This window comes from Cyprinus carpio, chromosome A1 (genome assembly GCF_018340385.1).
Source record: "Cyprinus carpio isolate SPL01 chromosome A1, ASM1834038v1, whole genome shotgun sequence".
NCBI classification, from domain to species: Eukaryota; Metazoa; Chordata; class Actinopteri; order Cypriniformes; family Cyprinidae; genus Cyprinus; species Cyprinus carpio.
Genome location: NC_056572.1, coordinates 17,570,153 through 17,592,650, shown reverse-complemented (window position 1 = coordinate 17,592,650; position 22,498 = coordinate 17,570,153).

The window sequence follows — 22,498 nt, the reverse complement described above, 5'->3', positions numbered from 1 at the left end:
TTGGAGCCTATGTGGTTTAATCTTGTCAGCTTCAATTACTCTCCATGAAACTTTAGGCTGAGGATTGACCCAAGTATGAAGAGCCTTAAGTTGGAATGACCAATAATATAATTAAAAATTTGGAACAGAACAATCCTCCTGAAAGTATAGGACACTGCAATGTGACAAGTTTTATTCTGGGTCGTTTACCATTCCAGATAAACTGGGAGAGTATAGAATGTAATGTTCACCAAAACCAAAACACTGCAGAAGTACCCACATATAGTTCCACTCTAGCCTGTCAAAAGCTATGAATTACTTTCTCAATGTAAACGGCAAGAGTTTTAGCATAATCTTTTAGATTGCATGGGATGAGTGAAACTGGTCTGTAGTTAGAGCAATCTAACGGACCTTTGCACTTTTTAAGAAGCAGTGATATCAAAGATGTTTTTTGGTCTCTATGAAATGTACCATGCTCAATTGCGAAATTACATGAGTCACGCATTAGAGTCCCTACCACATCCCATATTCCTAAATATAATTCAGGAGGAAGGCCATCTAAGCCTGGTGACTTGCCCTTCTGAAGGCTTTTTAGTGCTTCATGAAGCTCCTCCAAACTTAACAGGGCCTCCAAAGAGTCTTTATCCATCTGTGTAGTCCTAGGTAGTCCTAATTTATCCAAATACTCTCTACAAACTGACTCATCAAAATCGTATTTATACAGATTTGTGTAAAAACCTTTAAATATGTTGTTAATTATCATAGGATTTTATTGCACTGATGTATGCCTTAGACTCACATTCCCTCAGCCTGAGGGCCAGTGAGTGGCTGGGTCTCTCCGATTCGAAATAATATTTTTACCTCGTCCTATGTAAAATAAATTCTGCCTTTGTGAAAGTAAGTCATATTCCTCTTTCAAGAAGGACAATCATGTAGCTTGTTGATCATAAAAAACATTGTTTTTGTAAGTTTTGTTTTGTTTTAATTTTATTTTATTTTTTTGTTGTTTGGATTGTTTTGTTTTTTTTTTGGAGAGCAGAAGAAAAAGATATACGGAATCCTTGTATTGCACACTTTGTCATTTTCCACAATATATGAGGGTCTACATCACAATATATATTAATTTTGAGAAACTCCTTTATATGATCTTTTTGCGAATTAATGAATGTCTGATTGTTTGGTAATGATGTGTTAAGACGCCATCTAGGGGCCTTGGTCTTAATGTTGGAAAGGTGAACATTAAATTTAATTAAATTAAATTAAATTTATGCATTTAGCAGACGCTTTTATCCAAAGCGACTTACAGTGCATTCAGGCTATCAATTTTTACCTATCATGTGTTCCCGGGGAATCGAACCCCCAACCTTGCGCTTCGTAACGCAATGCTCTACCACTTGAGCTACAGGAGCACCTTACATAACCCTGCAGAGTGATCAGACAATAAAACTGGTAATATAGAGATGGAGGAATTAGATTTAACTAAAGATGGGTTCAGAAATATGTAATCTATCCTAGAGAAAGTCTTATGTCTGTTAGAAAAAAAAGTGAAGTCCTTAGATGTAGTATTCTGTATTCTCCAAAGATCGATTACATTAAGTCCTATGACAAATTTATTCAATAACTTATGGGTTAGCTGTAGTTTCAGGGTGAGATTTATCCAATGCCGGATTTAAGACAGCATTAAAATCACCACCCATCACTAAAGAACAATCAATCTGCTCAAGTAATATATTGGAAATATTTGTGAAAAATGCACTGTCTGCTTCATTCGGACAGTAAATGGAGACCAATGCTAACCTGCCATTATGTATTTTACAGCATATAAAAACAAATCTACCCTCATCATCATTCCCGGTATCTTCAATAGTTAAATGTAACCTCCTATCGACTAAGGTAAGCTCCCCCCCTAATTTTATTTTACGAGCACAAGAGAAGGCTGCCATTTTGTAATACATGCCACATCGCATTGTTTTAAATGGGACTCTTGTATCAGGGCACAGGAAATTGATTTACGGTGCAAATATTCTAATATACAGGTACGTTTAATAGGAGAATTTAGGCCATTCACGGTCAGTGATAATATATTTAGAACATGCATTGTGTGCTTGCAATGCCAAGATTATTTCTAAGTGAAACAACACAAAAGCATGACCATACTGCCAGTAACAAGTAGACATTAGTATGTATCCTAGATACCAATCCACCTAGATGCATAATCCTTTTAAAAGAAAAGCATAATAAATAAAAGTATCAATGTCTCTTGAAGGGGATAGAAGAAAAAACAAGAAAAAGGAACAACAAACAACTATGTAAAAAATCCAAAGCAGACCACACATTACCGAGAGTGTAGGTCTGTAAAAAACAAAATAAACACATTGATGCATGACCAGTCCACTTCAACGCAAAACATGCCCCCAAAAGGCCCACTAAGCCAAAAACGTAATGATCGAACCTGCTTTCCATTAGCCCGAAAGATAATACTTTTTTTTTTTTTAATCAGATAATATTATTTACCAACCAGCGAACGAGCGTACAGGACAAGGGCAGGATTCCAAATAGAGATTAACAAGTGCCCCGGCCGTCTTGTTATTGTTCTCTTCAGGGCAGTTAGTATCACCGCAGACCTCATTGCTGATTTTCTGAGATTGCGGAGTAAACGGAAGATGAGAGTACGCGGCCGATCAGAGTTTTTCCTTCTATCATACACTCAATGTGCCCGGTCAATCTCAATGTCACAGCCTTTCAGTGAAGGGATTCACTTAGAAAGATAAGCTCTGAGAAAGCCAGCTGCATCGGAGCCCTCCACCCCTTCTGACAACCCCACCAGTCGTACGTTATTTCTCCTGCTCCTTTCTTCAATGTCTGTCATTTTTTCAGTGAGTTGTTTCAGCTGATTTCTGAAGTTTATGACTGTCCTCCTATCTTCACGTGCATCTGCTTGAACGGAATCGACGCTGTCCTGTGTCTGTTTTGCTGCGTTGGCTAGCTTTTCAACTTCTGCTTTTAGCTCTTTTACAGAATCGTTGGTCGTTTGTATATCCAAATGTAGATCGCGGAGTGCTGGGGTCAGTACAGAGTCTATTGCTTCTCTTACAGTCGAAGCTACAGCCGAATTGAGTGTACTTTGTTGCTCTTTGAGCGCTAGCTTTATACCATTAGCTGTCACGCGCCGGGCTAGATCGCGGGTCTCTGGTGTGGTGGTTGAGAAATCTGCCACTAGGCCACAGAGGGTGTAATGTTGGACCTTGTTGGGCAAGGTTGGTTTATTAAAAAAAAAGGTCTTTGCGAACCAAAAATCCAACAAAAGTTCTTCTCAGACAGAGGAATAAATACATGAGAGAAAAATGGAGAGAGAAAAAAAGGGAAAATAAAAACTCCACGAGGGGAGAAACCAAAACTAGAGCATATAGGCAATCAAATAACAAAGAACACCTTACTTTGAGGTAACTTGGAAAGACTTGGAAAACAAAGCAGGTAGCACGCAGCCAAGACTCAAAAACCAAGTGTTGAACAAAGGGAAAAACACTGCTAAAATACTCTAAGAGAAACAAGGCACAGGTGACCTGCATAATGCTGACAAGGGTGTAAGGGTGGTTTCCCTACAGTGGTTCAGGCTTTAGGATTGCCGAAGGACTACAGAAACGTTATCAGCACGATGGTATAAAACTGTAAATTTCTAGTCTGTTACCACCCACTGCCACTTATATAGTCGACGGAAATAAGCGCAGTTACAATAGCTAAATATGTGGGAGAGCGTTGCTATTAAGTGACTATATTGTATTGCAATTAGGTAGCACTTCAAAGTTAATATTGAATCAAGATTAGTTAGCACATAATTAATAATTGAAATGGTTTAATAACAATATTTTGTTATGCTTACACTTGAATTGGTTACAAATTAATGAAGGGTAGTAAAACATATAGTTAAATGTACCTAACATGTATGTAAAATATTACCTGAGAGAGAAAGAGAGAGGGGAAGATGGAGAGAGGGAGAAAAAAGAGGGAGAGAGGGCAGAGCCCTGAGAAGAGAGCTCCAGCAAAGGAAAGAGTCAGCAGAGAGAAAAAGACAGAGCAACATTTACAGTCTTGTTTTATCCCTTCCTTGACCATGTGACTGAAACCCAAATGTGAGACATTCAAACTGACCAATCAGCAGACTACAGCTTCACCCACTGTGCAAAAGGTGGTGACAATTAGCAGACCCCCGATGTATAAACATGTTGGCCTACAGGCCTTGATCGATATCAGCAATTCTGTGCCTTCAGGAATGCCAAATGGCCCTTTTGTTACTCAAGATAGTTTGGGACAGGAAAACAGAAGTCTTTGATAATTTTTGACCCTACAAGGGTAAACGAGGAAGAATTAAGGCAGAAAGCAACACAGGGGACCTCTAGAGGTGTGGAGACAAACTACAGGAGGTCGAATGCTGACCTGACAGGACCCCCTCCTCTAGGAACGGCTCCTGACGTTCCTTCCAGAACACCCCGGCCTCGGGGGCGAAACTCCCGGATCAAGCTTGGGTCCAGGATGTCTTTGGCTGGAACCCAGGACCACTCCTCTGGCCCGTAGCCCTCCCAGTCCACCAGATACTGTAGTGAGTTCTGGACCCTCCGGGAGTACAGTATCCGGCGCACTGTGTAGGCTGGCTGGCCGTTGATGATCCTGGGAGGTGGAGGGGGTCTGTGTGGGGGGGCAAAGGGAGAAGACAAGACAGGTTTTAGTAATGAGACATGAAATGTGGGATTAATTCTAAGGGAACAAGGGAGAAATAAACGATAAGAAACAGGGTTAACTTTCCTTGCTATGCGAAAAAGGGCCGATGTATTTCTGGGAGAGTTTCTTGGATTCGACCCGGAAGGGCAGGTGCTTAGTAGATAGCCAAACTCTTTGACCGGCTCGGAAATTGGGAGCTGTCCGGCGGCGGCGATTAGCCTGATCTTGGTATCTCTGGGAAGTCCGAAGGAGGGTATGTCTGGCCTTCCTCCACGTTAGCCGACAGCGTTGGACAAAGCGTTGGGCCGAGGGAATTCTTAATGAACTTCCTGTAGAAGTTTGCAAAGCCAATAAAACGTTGAACCTCCTTGACCGTAGTAGGTATGGGCCAGTTGTGGATCGCCTCTACCTTCTTAGGGTCCATCTCCAGGTGGCCAGGAGTGACAATAAGTCCGAGAAACTGAGCCTGGGTAACATGAAATTCGCACTTCTCTGGCTTAACATAGAGGTGATTGTCAAGGAGTCTCTGGAGAACCCTGCTCACATGCCCCTCATGCTCCTCCAGTGACTTTGAGAAAATGAGAATATCGTCAAGGTAAACAAAGACGAATTGATTAAGCAGGTCCCAGAGGACATCATTAATTAGCGCTTGGAATTCTGCTGGGGCATTGGTGAGCCCGAACGGCATTACGAGATACTCATAGTGGCCTGTGGCGGTGTTGAAGGCAGTCTTCCATTCGTCTCCCTGCCGGATCCGCACCAGATGGTAAGCATTGCGGAGATCCAGTTTAGTGAAAACGGAAGCCCCTTGAAGCAGTTCAAAGGCTGTGGCCATGAGGGGTAGGGGATATCGATTCCGAACCATGATCTTGTTGAGGCCCCGGTAATCAATACAAGGCCTAAGACCCCCGTCTTTCTTCTGAACAAAGAAGAAACCTGCCCCAGCTGGGGAGGTTGAGGCACGGATGATACCGGCTGCCAAGGACTCCTTGATGTAGAAATCCATAGCGGAGCGCTCTGGGGGAGACAAGGAGAAGATCCGACCCCTGGAAGGGCAGGAGCCAGGGAGTAATTCAATAGCACAGTCGTAAGTGCGGTGAGGTGGTAAGGAGGTAGCCCGGGACTTGCTGAACACTGCCTTGAACTGATGATAAACACTGGGGACTCGGGACAGGTCGACAGACTCTTGAAACTCAGAACTAGGGACTGGGGGACTCTGAAGTAGGCAGGAGAGTTGACAAGTAGAACCCCAGCTTAGAATAGTGCCAGTGGGCCAGTCGATATTGGGATTATGTCTGCACAGCCAAGGGTAACCCAGGATAACAGGGTACTCGGGGGAGTCAATGAGATAGAGGGTCTCCTCCTGCTGATGTTGAAAGACAGTAAGTCGCAGGGACTGAGTGGCCTCTGTTACTTTGCCCAGTTCCAGAGTTCTGCCATCCAAGGCGGTAACTGCCTGGGGGTGAGGAAGAAGTTGGGTCGGGATCTTAAGTTTCTTAGCCAAGGTTAGATCTAAAAAGTTGCCTGCGGCCCCAGAATCAATCATACCCTGGACCTGATGCTGGTGGCCCTCCCAGGACAAAGTGGCGGGAACTGCTAGGACGGCGTTAGCAGGATGAGCTCTAATTTTCCCCATCACAGCCCTCCTGTTGCTGTACGGGGACAGGCGTTTCCCGAGAGCTCGGGGCACGAGGAGCGGAAGTGGCCAGAAGCACCACAGTAGAGGCAACGACGCTCCCTCATGCGTCGTTCCCTCTCATTGGGAGAAAGCCTGGAACGGCCCACTTGCATGTCTTCTGGGGACTCATGGAGCTGTTCAGGAGCTGGGGAAGTTCTGGATGAGGGAATATAACCTGGAGAAACAGACCTCCTCAGAGGAACTTGGGACTGAGACTCCTTGCGACGAGCTGCCCTCCGCTCTCTCAGGCGATTGTCTAGGCGGATGGCCATTGGTATGAGGGACTCAAGATCCTCAGCCTTTTCTCGAGTGGCTAACTCATCTTGAAGGGACTCAGACAACCCTCCCTGAAAGCAGACCCTCAGTGCCTCATCGTTCCATCCACTTTTTGCTGCTATGATCCGAAACTCTATGGCGAAATCTGCAGTGCTGCGGGAACCCTGACGGAGAGTGAGTAGGCGCTTGGAAGCCTCCTGACCACAGACAGGGTGATCAAACACTCGCTTGAATTCTTCCACGAATGCCACGTAGGACTTACAACAGGCATCCTGGGATTGCCACACTGCGGAGGCCCAAGAGAGCACCTTGTCTGAGAGAAGGGTAATAATATAAGCAATCTTGGAGCGATCAGTGTGAAAACTTGAGGGTTGGAGCTTGAAAGTGAGAGAGCACTGGGTGAGGAAACCCTGGCAGGAACTGGGATCTCCAGCAAAAGGCTTAGGAGGAGGTAGTCGGGGCTCCACCACAGGAGAAGGCCTGACGCCACTCAGAACTGAGTGTTTCTGGGTCCATGAGTGACTTGGTTTTTCTGTCACGCGCCGGGCTAGAACTCAGGTCTCTGGTGTGGTGGTTGAGAGATCTGCCACTAGGCCACAGAGGGTGTAACGTTGGACCCAAACGAAATACTCAAGCCAGTTCTCCGGGCAAGGTTGGTTTATTAAAAAAAGGGTCTTTGCGAACCAAAAATCCAACAAAAGTTCTTCTCAGACAGAGGAATAAATACATGAGAGAAAAATGGAGAGGAAAAAAAACACAAGGGAAAATAAAAAACTCCACGAGGGGAGACACCAAAACTAGAGCATATAGGCAATCAAATAACAAAGAACACCTTACTTTGAGGTAACTTGGAAAGACTTGGAAAACAAAGCAGGTAGCACGCAGCCAAGACTCAAAAACCAAGTGTTGAACAAAGGGAAAAAACACTGCTAAAATACTCTAAGAGAAACAAGGCACAGGTGACCTGCATAATGCTGACAAGGGTAAACGAGGAAGAATTAGGGCAGAAAGCAACACAGGGGACCTCTAGAGGCGTGGAGACAAACTACAGGAGGTCGAATGCTGACAATTAGCTATAGCAGCATCCAGATCCTCTCTGGAGATTGTAGATTCTTTGAATTTTTTCTTTATTGGTGATTGTTCAATCTCTCTTTTCCGAATGTCCTTGACTGCTGGGGTACTCATAGTGGGCTAGATAAAGAGTGGCTCAAAATTTACTGACAGGATATGTTTTTTATGTTAAAAATTGTTCAAAGTGAAGGATTTTTATTGTATTTGTGAAGGTGGGTCACGTGATCTCTATAATGTGTTTTTTTAACCTTTAACCACATAAACACATTTCATTACACCAAATACACAAAATAATGTTCTTTTTAGCAACATCCTATGACCCCTTTAAAATCTTGCAACTTACTTACAAAGCCCTGAATGGTTTAGCTCCTCAATACTTGAGCGAGCTCATATCGCGTTATAGTCCTTCATGTCCGCTGCGATCTCAAAACTCTGGCCATTTGATAATACCTAGAATATCAAAATCAACTGTGTACGCCAGATCCTTTTCCTATTTAGTGCCCAAACTCTGGAACAATTTACCTACCCTTACGAAAAAGAAGTTTATTCAAGTGTGCTATTAGTATACTTATTTTAAACTAAAAATAGGAGTGTATACTTTTAGTTTACTTTTTATGTACTTCTCAGAAATGGGCTTTATGTACTTCTAAGATATATACTTATAATGACAATTAAGTATACTTGACTTATACTTACAAAAAGTCAAAATATACTTGAACTTTACTTAAGTATACTTAATAAAATAAACTTGAAGTATACTACTTTTTGGTAAGGGTAGTGTTGTTTGGGAGGCAGACACACTCTGTCAGTTCTAGAAAAAATCTAGATTAAAGACCCGTCTCTTTAACTTGGCACACACATAACACACTATCACATTTTTATAATTCAAATCCGCTAAAGGATTGTTAAGGGCCATTCACATATTGCGGCTAAAAAGCGGAAAATGTGAGGTGGGCCGCCTTCTGCTTTTTTCGAGACCAGCACCTGACCTACACAGCTGGTCTCATTTTGCTTTTACGGTACTTTGATGCCAAGTGATCATAAGCCACTTTCTGCTTTTTCCCAAGGCGTTCGGGCACTTGCGCTCTGGAGGCATCTGCTGTTGCTAAGCAACCATGACCCACACTCTCCATGAAGACACGGAAGTTTCAGCAAAGGATAAATGGATTTGCAGCACTAAAAATCGCTTGCAGTAGCTGTGATACTAAATTTATTTAAACATGCTATCGCTGTACAGCTATGATCAGCTGTTTCTTCATCTTGGCTGAGCTTTCAATGTTGTTATGGGAAAGAATGAAGCTGATGGTTGGTTCTTGTCACATGACCCACGGTGCGCTTGTGGCATTCTTAAAAGTTGAATTGTTTTTATCTCTGTCAGAAAGACCACCGGAACGGAAATTAAGAAACGGTTTCTGGCGGACCGATATTGTAGTTGCTACTTTCAGTAGACTGATGCAATAGCCAGCTCCAGACGTGCGCTCTCCATTATTGTTCAGTGTTGTGCGTTTATGCAAACAAATGTGAGTAATCATGTAAATATTTCATTAACACTTTGTAGTTATAATTGTGAATGTCTGGCGATCTGTGGAATGTTTTTGAGATGTGTAATGACGATCGCGATGTGATCGGAATGAGCGGCGCTAATTCCATAAGCCGCGTTAGTCTGATCACATTGAACTCACACGTGTTGTTGTATTTCATGCTGCGTCATGCCGTGTATTGGAGTTTACTTTGTTATATAATATTCATATATTATCTGATAGTTGAGTATTCATTTGTGATGAGTAATTTAATCAGTTATTGATATTTTGTGAGTTAATTTGCAGTGAATTTATACAGATGTTGTATTCATATTGTATTCTTTATCTGTTTCACAGACCACAACGCAATAACCTGTAAAATACTGCCATTTGATCCATCACATCTTCAGATGATGTTGTAATGGATATCACTGACTACCTGAAAAGTACTATTAAAGAAAAGCTTGAAAGGATTCACATCGACCATGCCTGATTCTCTAACCGGAATCAATGTCCATATTTGTCCGCCAGTTGAACTGAAAATTTAACAAGGTTGACAGAGGTGGTACCCTGCAACAATCTCCATGCGGCGCAGATGAGCCTGGAAAAAATTAGCGTGTCACACTGCGTGCTCGTTGCGACCACGTCGCTTCCATTTTGAGCGCGCCTACATTTGAAGTAATGAACTTGAGCACGTAAAAGACGCGATGTGTGAACAGCCCATTAGGCTACATTAATTAGGTCAACTGGAACCGGAAACACTTCCCATAACATCCGATGTACTCATTACATCGTAAGAAGAATGGCATCTGTGCTAATATTAGTCTCTTTCATTCTTATTCTGAGGTCACTGTAGCCACCCAGATCCAGTTCATATCCAGTCCAGATGGTGGATCAGCACCTAGAGATGACCTCTACAGCCCTGAATGTCGGTGGAGACCACGTCAACTAGATGCGCCCCAGAGACAGATCCCTTGTGAAGCCCTTGTCACCTCGAATACCATCGGCACAAGACCACCGGAACCAGATTAGACCTCTGCACATGTTTTGCAGCCTAGAATTAAACCATGCCATGCCGGTTTCGTCTGCCAAGAAGAGAACTGGCCCCCCGGCTGAGCCTGGTTTCTCCAAAGGTTTTTTTTTTCCCCATTTCTTTCACAATGGAGTTTTTGTTCCTTGCCACTGTCACCTTTGTCTTGCTTAGTTGGGGACGAACTGTTAGAAGAGAGCTGAACTGGATGATGACATCACTGAATCATCAATGAACTGACTCAAGCTACAAAAATTACTCTGTTATTGTCTTCTTGCATCATTGACAAACTATTTTCCTGTTTGACTCTGTAAAGCTGATTTGACACAACCAGTGTTGTATAAAGCGCTATGCAAACAAAGATGAGAAAAATCTGCGCAGAACCGATCACCGGTGATCACTGCGAAATGCATGCCGGTTAGAAAAGTGTCTCAGTTATGTCCGACTTGCTCTGATGTCACGCTGACGTGTGCCAAAAAACTCTCATGACGGCAAGGCTGCTGTGTCGGATTGTGCAGTCGGGTGCAGTTGCTCTCCACCGACTGCACTGATCAAAAGCATGATGGGAAACAACTGACTGACGACACAGCTTAATGCTCATTGGTTCAGACAGCTGTGATGCTAGTTTCTCTTCTGAATTGTTTTTTTCTCTTTTTTTATCTGGTTCCATTATGTATTGAAATTATGCATGAATGCTCCCAAACACTGTGACAGTGCAATCTCTGTGTGAGATATGTAATTTGTAAAAAGGTTTTTGCATTTTAGTTTACCATTACTTAAGATTTTAAAATTTAAACAAAAACTTTAATAATACAATAAACACAAAATAGCACGACAGCCCCTAGCGGACGACTGCCGCGCACAGACAGAACCAAAACACAAAATAAAATCCAGGCCTGGTCCTCTCTCGTCCTACACTGTCTTTACTCCTCCTCTTAACCTTCCGGAGCTCCTCCGTGGGACTCGAGACCGGTGAGTGGTGCCTCACTCTATCCCCACGGCTCTCGGTAAGTAAAAATGGATGATAAATACACCTTTCATATATAATTAAATAGCAAGTACTTTGAGTGTCTTGTTCACCATATTTATTTTCATATAAAAGCAACAGAACTGAAATTGTCCCTTACCAAAAATTAGTATACTTTAAGTTTATTTTATTAAGTATACTTAAGTAAAGTTCAAGTATGTTTAGACTTTTTGTAAGTATAAGTCAAGTTTACTTAAATGTCATTTTAAGTATATTTCTGAGGAGTACATAAAGCCCATTTCTGAGAAGTACATAAAAAGTAAACTAAAAGCATACTTTCCTATTTTTAGTTTAAAAGAAGTATACTAATAGCACACTTGAATAAACTTCTTTTTCGTAAGAGGTATCATGTTTATCAGCAACACAGCACGTGAGTGTGAATAACGCGATATCTGCCTTTGATCTCGATGGTATCATTTCCACTTCGAGAGGTCAGAACTGTCCGTCTTGACTGCACTTATTTCACTCCTCCCCTCATTCATTGCAGCCACCTACTCTCACCTACATTTCAGGCGAGGCAAGGCGCATCTCATGAAAGCCTATTAGTGATTTTTGCCTTAATTGTAGCCTAAGAAATGGATACAATTGAAATTACCATGTTTTTGCATTAAAATCTTTATTCAGTTTCAATAGTGCATAGAATTTTCAATAGTGGTTAAATAAACTTGTCTAAGAAAAATATGCAACACGCTGTCCTTGTCATTGCAGAATCTGACCAATGAGAATAAAGTGTCGTCATCAAGGTTTTTGCAGCCGATTTTGAGCAACTGCAGCGCCTGACCTACATGGTAGGTCTCGTTTTGCTTTTGCGGTACTTTGATGCCAAGTGATCATAAGGCGGCTGTAGCGCTGATCAAAGTCAAATCAAAGTGCAAACAAGCCTAAGGTATCAACGAAGCAAGGCAAACAAACAAGGCAAGGTAAGGTAAGGTAAACATGGATAACGCTCAGTGGTGTCCACTAACAGCTGAACAAGTCTTTGCAAAGTAAACGTATTTGTGTGCTGCTTAAATAGTCCACTGACAGGAAACAGGTGTGCATGCAATCAGTTCCTAGGCAGGGGGTATTATGGGAAATAATACAGGATACAATGGCAAAGGTCTGGGATGGAATGCCCTCTAGATGAGCTCATGGGCACTCCAGCTGGAGATTGTGACATTTATTCAAATATTATTTAATTGTGTCTTATTTACTATTAAACTTTTTCAAACTAAACTTGCCTTCACTAACAGATTTCTGGAAGGGCCCTTTGTAAAGGGATTCAGTTGTTCACTTTCATTTCGAACATCCCCACAAATGACATCCCCTTCCCGAAGTGCCCTTCGAGGCACATCTTTCTGAAAAGTGAGGTGTATGCTAATTGGCTAGCTATGAAGGGCATTGTGATTGGCCGAATACCTCAAACATGTGGCGGAAATGTTACGCCCCTTAACATACTGTGATGCCGTCTCCCGGCACAACCAGACAATACCAATAAAACCCATCAAAAAATAAGCTTTTGTTGCATCCAGTGGGGACATAATTACTGCTTATAATGACTTATACTGTGTTTTTACACGTTGCGTTGTGTATTGCGTATTGCGCCACGTAAACATAAAACCATGTCTGCATTTGTGATTGGAGAAATGGCAAATAACAAGCGCTACTCTACACTGTGAAGGACACATGTGAGGACCCAGGGCTGGATTCCGCTTCATCCACGGTGAAAGCCGATCCGGCAATCCACAGCACGAAGTGTATGTATTTCCTCAGCGACCAGCACCGTTCAGCTCTAGGCATGGCGAAGCGGATATCATCCTCATTTTGAAGGCCAAACAAAGTAGTTTTGCTTTCACAATGAAACACAGCGTCTCCACAACATGGCAGAAACAACAATACTACAGCGAGAATAAAAGTTACGCCTTCTTTCTTTGCGTGAACATTTGGGTGGTGTTATGCAAATCTTCCCACACAGTGACATATGGGGGCATGTTAAAACGAGGCGTTTTAGGAGGGTGTTGACAAGTCTTAAATTTTATAAAGAATATCTCTTTGGATTTGAGACTGTAGTCTTTGCAACTTTACAGATGTTCTTTATGCACCAAGAGCTTGGAACACTCCAAAGAGAAAGGAAAAATTTAAATCACATCATATGACCCCTTTAAGTAAGGCATAGCTAGCTGTCCATTATCTCACTTATACCATGGTCATTTGCCTTCATTGAAACTTAAAGCTGTTTATGATGTTTGCAGCTCAATATTTAACCAAATCAGACACAGAGAATTTTCAAACCTGTCCTGGAGGACCCCTAGCCCTCCACATTTTGTATGTCTCCCTTATCAGACACACCCAATTCAGGTCTTGCAGTCTCTGCTAATGAGTTGATGAGTGGAATCAGGTGTGTTAGATGAGGGAGACATACAAAAAGTGCAGGACTGGGGGTCCTCCAGGACATATTTGAAAACCCCTGAATTATAGCATTTATTTGAATTAATTATCGACTGAGAAAGAGAGAGAGAGAGAGAGAGAGAGAGAGAGAGAGAGAGAGAGAGAGAGAGAGAGAGAGAGAGATGACAGTGTGTGTGAATTACCGTCTGCGCATCTCTCTCTACAAACAATGAAGCTGTTTATTTACTTCAAAACCAGCACCTTGTTTGTGTGAGTACTTTGTGTGAGTGTGAGTATTTGTTTGATTTTAGCACCTTGTTTGTGTGAGTATTGTAGCGCAAGTGATGCAGATGTTTTCTCAATTTGCTGGTGCTTTTTCCATTTACATGTGTTTTCTTAAGCTGAGCCCTCTCGGCCACGTATAGTACAGTGATTAAACTGACTTGGAACTATCTGTGCATTAAATGGTTTTATTGCATACCTGCCAGCCAATCAGAATCGAGTATTCAGACAGACCATGGCATAATTATTAATAATAATTAGATATTGCATATAATTTGGTAATAAAGTGTTATACATTTTATTGGTGCAAAGATGAGTATGTGCATTTTGTACAACATGTCACTGCTTTTTATCACTTAATTAGAAGGACCACAAATTTAATTGTTATTAAACTATCGTCTGTTACAGGGACTACTGAACAGACATTTAGAAATTTATCTTGAAATGCAAAGTATGCAAGACCACAAGGGTGGATCTGCGTTATATAATGATAATAATAATAATATGAATGACTATATATATATATATATATATATATATATAATGTCTGTTTTGGGGTTTTGTTTCATGTTCTTGTTTTCATGTCTTTTATTGTGTAGTTTGATTTATGCTGTTTGTGTCATGCTTCCCTTGCCCTCTTGTCATCTTGCTATTGGTTCCTCTTGCTCTTTGTTTCATGTTCTGATTGGTTTATTGTCTTGTCATGTGATTATCAGTTCTGTTTACTCATTGGTTGTTTTAGTCATGTGCCTTGTTCCCCATTGGTTTGTTCATTTCATGTGTCCATCATTGTCTGTTTTAAGTAGTCATGTTTTTGTCATTAGCCCTTGTGTATTAATGTTGTAACCTGCTGTCGGTGAGTCTAGTCTGTTCATGCCACGGCAAGTCTGTTTCTGTCAAGTCTGATTCATGCCTCGTCAAGTCAAGTCTGTTCAAGTCAAGTCTTCGTTTCTTGTTTGGATTATGTTTGGATGTTTTAGATTGCACCTGTAAATAAACTGCACTTAGGTTCTCACTACGCTCGCCTTCAGTGGACTAATCATTACAGAATACACGACCAACCATGAACCCAGCAGTTGCCCTCCTTGAACTATGCCAGGGGACTCGTCCCATTGAGGATTATGTGGAGGATTTCTGTTCTTTGTGCCACTTAGTGGATTTTAATGATGTGGCGTTAAAAGACATTTTTTGTCAAGGATTAAATGAACCCATTTGTTCCCGGCTACCTGGAGGAAAAATAAACTGGTCTCTGGAACAATACATTGATCATGCTCTGCTGTTGTGCAGCTCATGGGTTTTGTGGATAAGGAGCCCCACAATCCTACAGTGCCCAGCACACCAGAGCCTCTTCACATCCCGACCGTCATGTCTGGAGTTGTTCATGTCACGCCTGCTATTACGAGGTCTGCTCACGTCATGCCTGCCAAGCCACAGCCTATTCATGCCATGTCTGCTACGCCAAAGCCTGCTAACATCATGCCTGCTACTCCAGGACCTGCTCACAACATGCTAGTTAAGTCACAGTTTACTCCTATCATGTCTACCAAGTCAAAGCCTGATCACATCATGTCTGCCAAGCCAGAGTTCGCTAACATCATGTCTGCTATCCCAGGGTTTGCTCACGTCATGCCTACCAAGTCAGCACCTGTTCACGTCACGCCTGCTACGCCAGAGACTACTCACATCATGCCAGTCTCTCAAGAGATTCTCCACAACATGGCTGCCATTGAAGAGATTCGTCGCAAGATGACCACCACACAAGAGTGTCTTCACAAAATGGCCGCCCTTCTAGAGTCTCGACACGTCGCAGCTGATCCTCCAGAGTCTTGTCACGACATGGCCACCATTCCAGAGTCTTGTCATGACATGGCTGCCATTCCAGAGTCTTGTCATGACATGGCCGCCATTCCAGAGTCTTGTCACAACATGGCCGCCATTCCAGAGTCTTGTCACGACATGGCCGCCATTCCAGAGTCTGCTTACGTCATGCCTGTCAAGCCAGAGTCTCCGGCCAAGATGGCCACCACACCAGATTCCCCGGCCAAGATGGCCGCCACACCAGAGTCCCCGGCCAAGATGGCCGCCATGCCAGAGTCTTGCCATATCATGGCTGTCATAGATGTCACAGTGTCTGGGTTGTGTTCCCTGGGTAACCACTAGATGTCCTCCTTTCCCGTGGTGTCTGTCACTTAATGAACCACATTACCCACGATCCCTGTCTCCTCATTGCACTCAGCTGTCACTGATTAGTAATCATTGCTCACAGTCAATTCCCCATTAGCGTTTGTCATGTCCCTGTGTATTTATACCGGTCTGTCTTAGTATGTGTCACGGAGGCCTTGTTTATTCTCGTCCGTCTCTTGTCGTGCTCTAGTCTTGTGTCCTTGTTTGTTTATGTTGGATATGTTTGGTACTGACCCCTGCCTGGACTGTTTATTCTCGTCCGTCTCTTGTCGTGCTCTAGTCTTGTGTCCTTGTTTGTTTATGTTGGATATGTTTGGTACTGACCCCTGCCTGGACTGTTTATTCTTTGGATTGCCCCTAAATAAAGACGTACTCGCATTTGGATCTCTCACTGTGTCTCCTTGTATCCCGGACGTGACAGAAGGACTCTGTCAACTTGAGATCCAGCGGTATGTCTGCTCACGTCTCCTCCCGAGCCACAGAGCGGGAGAGGAGCCGTTTTGAGGGAACTCGCCTGGTGGTCTTCCGGGGAACCAGGGGAGGTCGCCGAGGAGGGAGTGGTCGAGAGGAGGTTCAATATCGCTCTCAACCATGGCCCCCCTTCGACCCTGGGCTCGTGTGTGACGGATCGGAGCCACTGTCTCACCATGGCGGACGGAGAGGGGAAAAGAAGCGCAGGTCCGCCATGGTGGCGCCACTGCCCATGATGGCCGCAGGGCCAGCGCCACGAGGCAAGGTGGAGGCCAGTCCAGCGCCAATGCCCAAGAGGGCCGCGGAGACATTGTTGGATTACTTTTCCATGTTGAACCAGATCTTAGAGATTCCCAGGAGTGTTCACGTCCCAGCTGCGGAGCCAGCGCCAATGCCCAAGATGGCCACCAGCCCAGCACCACAGCACAAGAGGGCCGCCAGCCCAGCGCCACAGCACAAGATGGCCGCCAGCCCAGCGCCACAGCACAGGATGGCCGCCAGCCCAGCGCCACAGCACAAGATGGCCGCCAGCCCAGCGCCACAGCACAAGATGGCCGCCAGCCCAGCGCCACTGCACAAGATGGCCAAATCTACGCCTGTGTCACCAGACAAGATGGCCGACTCAATGCCTGAGTCTCCGGACAGGGTACCACTGACTCGCCATCATAGAGGGCGGAGGAGGAGGGGACAGGCGTCTACCGTTCCTCAAAGCCCGGCGGATGTTCCCGAGCAGCCCGCTGCCGTCCCGGAGGCCGTTCCCGAGCAGCCAGAACTGCCGTCCCGGAGGCCGTTCCCGAGCAGCCCCCCGCTGCCGGCCCAGAGGAGGTTCCCGAGCAGCCCGCTGCCATCCCGGAGGCGGCGCCTGAGGCAGAGGCCGATACGGGGCCCGAGGCGGTTCTTGAAGCCGAGGCAGTTCCTGAGGCCGTTCCCGAGGCGGTGCCCGATGCCGAGGCGGTTCCTGAGGCCGTTCTGCCCGTGGTGTCCGATGCCGAGGCGGTGCCCGATGCTGTTCCTGATGCCGAGGCGGTGCCCGATGCTATTGCGGTGCCCGATGCTGTTCCTGAGGCCGAGGCGGTGCCCGATGCTGTGCCGGAGGCCGAGGCGGTGTCCGATGCGGTGCCCAAGGCCGAGGCGGTGACCGAGGCGGGGTCCGAGGCCATTCCCGAGGCGGTGTCCGATGCGGTGCCCGAGATGGTGCCCGAAGCCGAGGCACTTCACGTCTCCACAGGCCGTCCAGAGCACCTTCACGTCCCCACAGGCCATCCAGAGCACCTTCATGTCTCCATAGGCCGTCCAGAGCACCTTCACGTCTCCACAGGCCGTCCAGAGCACCTTCACGTCTCCACAGGGGCCCCGGAGTGGCAGGTTCCGTCCTGGCCACTCAAATGGCGGGTTCTTCCCTGGCCGTCTGCACAACCTGAACTTTCGGGTCCACCCTGGTCCCCTAAACTGTCTGATCCACCTTGGCTACCGGTGGAGCCATCGCTTCCTGTCCCTGTTCCCCTACATGGGCCTGGCCCTCCATCCCTCCCCCTGTTCTACCGCCACCAGTCCACCTCCTTCCTGGTCTTCTGGTTGTGTTGTTGTTGTTGTTGTTGTTGTTGTTGTTGTGTTTGGGTTTTTTTTGTTTCTCCACTTCCTGTCCCTGTAGTCCTGTAGTGGAGTGTCTGGACGTCTTGGAGTAGAGGGGGGGTTATGTCACAGTGTCTGGGTTGTGTTCCCTGGGTAACCACTAGATGTCCTCCTTCCCCACGGTGTCTGTCACTTAATGAAACCACATTACCCACGATCCCTGTCTCCTCATTGCACTCAGCTGTCACTGATTAGTAATCATTGCACACAGTCAATTCCCCATTAGCTTTTGTCATGTCCCTGTGTATTTATACCGGTCTGTCTTAGTATGTGTCATGGAGTCCTTGTTTATTCTCGTCCGTCTCTTGTCGTGCTCTAGTCTTGTGTCCTTGTTTGTTTATGTTGGATATGTTTGGTACTGACCCCTGCCTGGACTGTTTATTCTCGTCCGTCTCTTGTCGTGCTCTAGTCTTGTGTCCTTGTTTGTTTATGTTGGATATGTTTGGTACTGACCCCTGCCTGGACTGTTTATTCTTTGGATTGCCCCTAATAAAGACGTACTCGCATTTGGATCTCTCACTGTGTCTCCTTGTATCCCGGACGTGACAATAGACTGTTCCATTGACCTCAGTGTTTCCAGTAATGGCAGTCGCCATTTTGAGCATGAGGGCTATACACTGCACTCATGAGACCTCTCCTGTCCACGAGTCTGCTCCTGAGGCCTCTCCTGACCGCAAATCCACTCCAGTACCTCCAGAGGAGGCGGCGTCAGCTCCAGAGCCTCAAAAGGAGGCCAAGGAGGCCATCCACAAACTCTCTGCCTGTCCTGTCATGGCCAAGGAGGCCATGCACGAACTCTCTGCCTGCCCTGTCACGGCAACGGAGGCTGTCCACAAACTCTCTGCCTGCCCTGTCACAGCCACGGAGGCCGTCCACAAACTCACTGCCTGCCTTGTCATGGCCACGGAGGCCGCTCATGAACTCACTGTCTGTCCTGTCACGGCCACGGAGGCCGCTCATGAACTCACTGTCTGTCCTGTCATGACCAAGTGGTCTGTCCATGGTTCTGCTCCACCATGGCTTCCTGCTCTGTGGGCACCGCCTGGCCACCCCGCTCTGCCCGCACCACCATGGCTCCCCGCTAGGACTGCTCCAGATCTGCTCCATGGTCTGTCTCTGCTCCACGGCCCAGGTCCCCCTCAGCTCCATGGTCTGTCACTGCTCCACGGCCCAGGTCCCCCTCTGCTCCATGGTCTGTCACTGCTCCACGGCCCAGGTCCCCCTCTGCTTCATGGTCTGTTCCTCCTCCACTCCACGACCCTCATGGACTTTTTGGGTTTCGTTTGTTTGGGCGTCTGAAGCCGCCCTTAGAGGGGGGATATGTAATGTCTGTTTTGGGGTTTTGTTTCATGTTCTTGTTTTCATGTCTTATTTTGTAGTTTGATTTATGCTGTTTGTGTCATGCTTCCCTTGCCCTCTTGTCTTTTATGCAATTGGTTCCTCTTGTTCTTTGTGTCATGTTCTGATTGGTTTTGTCTTGTCATGTGATTATCAGTTCTGTTTACTCATTGGTTGTTTTAGTCATGTGCCTTGTTCCCCATTGGTTTGTTCATGTCTTGTGTCCATCATTGTCTGTTATAAGTAGTCATGTTTTTGTCATTAGCCCTTGTCGTGTATTAATGTTGCAACCTGCTGTCGGTGAGTCTAGTCTGTTCATGCCACGTCAAGTCTGTTTCTATCAAGTCTATTTCATGCCTCGTCAAGTCTGTTCAAGTCAAGTCTTCGTTTCTTGTTTGGATGTTTTGGATTGCACCTGTAAATAAACTGCACTTAGGTTCTCACTATGCTCGTCTTCAGTGGACTAATCATTACAATATATCTGTCCCAATTTATTTTTTATTTTTTTGACTCCACCATACAGATTTATTCATATGAAATGTTGAATATTCTTTCAGAAATATTCAAAAAATTAAACCAGACCCTACAATCATTTTTGTGACTTTTTTTTATCTTATGCACACACTATAGAGAAATCACAAATTGCTTGCATACAGTTTAAATACAGCCAAGAATTTGCTACTGCTGTTTTGGAAACTGAGGCTCCTACAGTTAACTTATGGCTTGGAATGTCTCCATACTTGGAATAAATATGTCTATGCATAAATGTCTATAATTGGAATAAAATAGATCCCATCCAAAGGGTAAATTCAAATGGTTTGATAAGATCTGACACCTTTTGTCTGTTATCTTAATGAAAACCCTGTTGCCTAATGTGTAATTTTAGCAATTTATTGTTTTGAAATATTTTCAAAATACCCTTTTAACTTTAAGGTAAAACAGATCTGGAATATAGGGATATACTGTTAAAAGTTTTTGATATTTATTGTGTTCATTTGTGTCTAAACCATTTTATTCATTGAGAGATCATCCACAGAGCTGTTCATGAATTGTAATGTGTCACAGTGGAGCAGTTGTGAGATCCTAGGACAGCCTAAAGGGACAGTGACTGTGGAATAGGGGACTTTATAGCAACATATGGCCAGGGTGAGGGTCAGACAAATAAAATGTTGCCCAGCTGGAACAATAGTTAACAACAACTTGAATGAAATTCTAACACATCCAAACAGAGTCATAAATAGGTCTCAGGAGGATGTGTCTCCTCCTCTTGTGTGTGTGTGTGTGCAGACCATTGTGTGAATGTGTGAGGCGAGTTTTGAAAAGAGACCAGACACACCTCTTTTTCCTTCCAGCTCATTACTGTCTTTGTTCATGGGCAGAATGTGGGGTTTGTCTCAGTCTACCCTGCAATCTGTGCCTTCAAACTATGCCAGCCTTCTAATGCATTTCTAGTTATTATTTAAAGCTGCTTGTGTGTGTGCCTATGCATTCATTTTTTTCTCCCTTTACAGCCACTCTTTTTGTTCCCATAATGCTCTTTTCTTGAGAATGTGTTTCTCTGACCTTAACAAAAAATCTAAATTTGAAGTGGGTACAACCGCTCCCTCTCACTCTGTTAACTTGAACCTTTATGTTATAAGGGAGGTGAAACTTGTCTGATTTTTTAATTTTATTTATTTATTTATTTATTTATTTATTTTTCATGCAGAGAATATTTGTATGCATAGACTATGCATAGAGTGCATGTGTCAGTATTAGGAGTCATTAACATGTTCATATTACAGAAAGGTATTTAATGTTGACTTGATGCAGTAGTTTTGGCTAACATACAATACCAGAATCAGTATCATAGCTAATAAGTAACCAACCAAACAAACTCAAAAAAAAAAAAAAAAAAAAAAAAAAAAAAAAATTATTTAGAGCACTGCATGAATCTGTGGTTACAAATGTGTTGCTTGTTTTCAAGCATCAATACATAAACATAATGAATAGCATGTTTGTACTTTTTGCATTTTTTTGGTCCCTGTGAGGAAACAAGCATATCATACAGAATTATCTTTTTATTTTCTTTCTTTCTTTTTAAAAAAAAAAAATCTAAGATAGCAGAAAGTTTTGTGTGAGGGGTAGGTTTTATACGGGGATAGAAAATACAGTTTATACAGTATAAGATCCATTATGTCTACAAAATGTCCCCATAAAACATGGAATGGAAAAATAGAAATGGCCTTTGGAGATATTTTTTAAGCTCATTAATCATACAGAATGAAGTTTTTTTCTAAAACTGCAAAAAGTTTTGTGTAATTGGTAGGTTTATGTAAAAGGGAATAGAAAATGCAGTTTGTACAGTATAAAACCATTACGCCTTTATAAAATGTACCCATAAAACATGGAAACCAGTGTGTGTAAATTCAAGCAATTAGTCATCACCCTCATGCACCTTCATGATTCTTTTCTAATGCTTTTATACTTGATGAAAAGTCCAGATCTCCTAATTATCATACCAAAAGTCTTAAGCTTCCCCTTCTCACTCTTTCTTTCTCTCTCTCTCTTTCTCTCTCTCTCTCTCAAAAAAAAAAAAAAACCTTCAGACAACAACACTCATGAGCGCATGAGAACAAATGCCCTCACAATGGCACGGTCACTATGCCTTTCTCGAGTCTTTTAAAATGCAAATAGACTGTGAATACGTGATTCTTTCAGGTCGAATCCCGCTATTGTGAAACTCGTGAGCAGACACCAACAATGGCGTGTGAATCACGAGAGAGAATATTTATTAATACTTAGTTCAGAGGTAACTAAGTGTCAGAAGGTCTCACAAGCAGCCCCAAGAGTCTTTAAGAACAAATCAAGCGTATAAAGTGCAGAGTTTTATTCCTGAAAACTTTCACTGAGTCATAGATTTGTTTCTTCTTCTTCTTTATTATTAT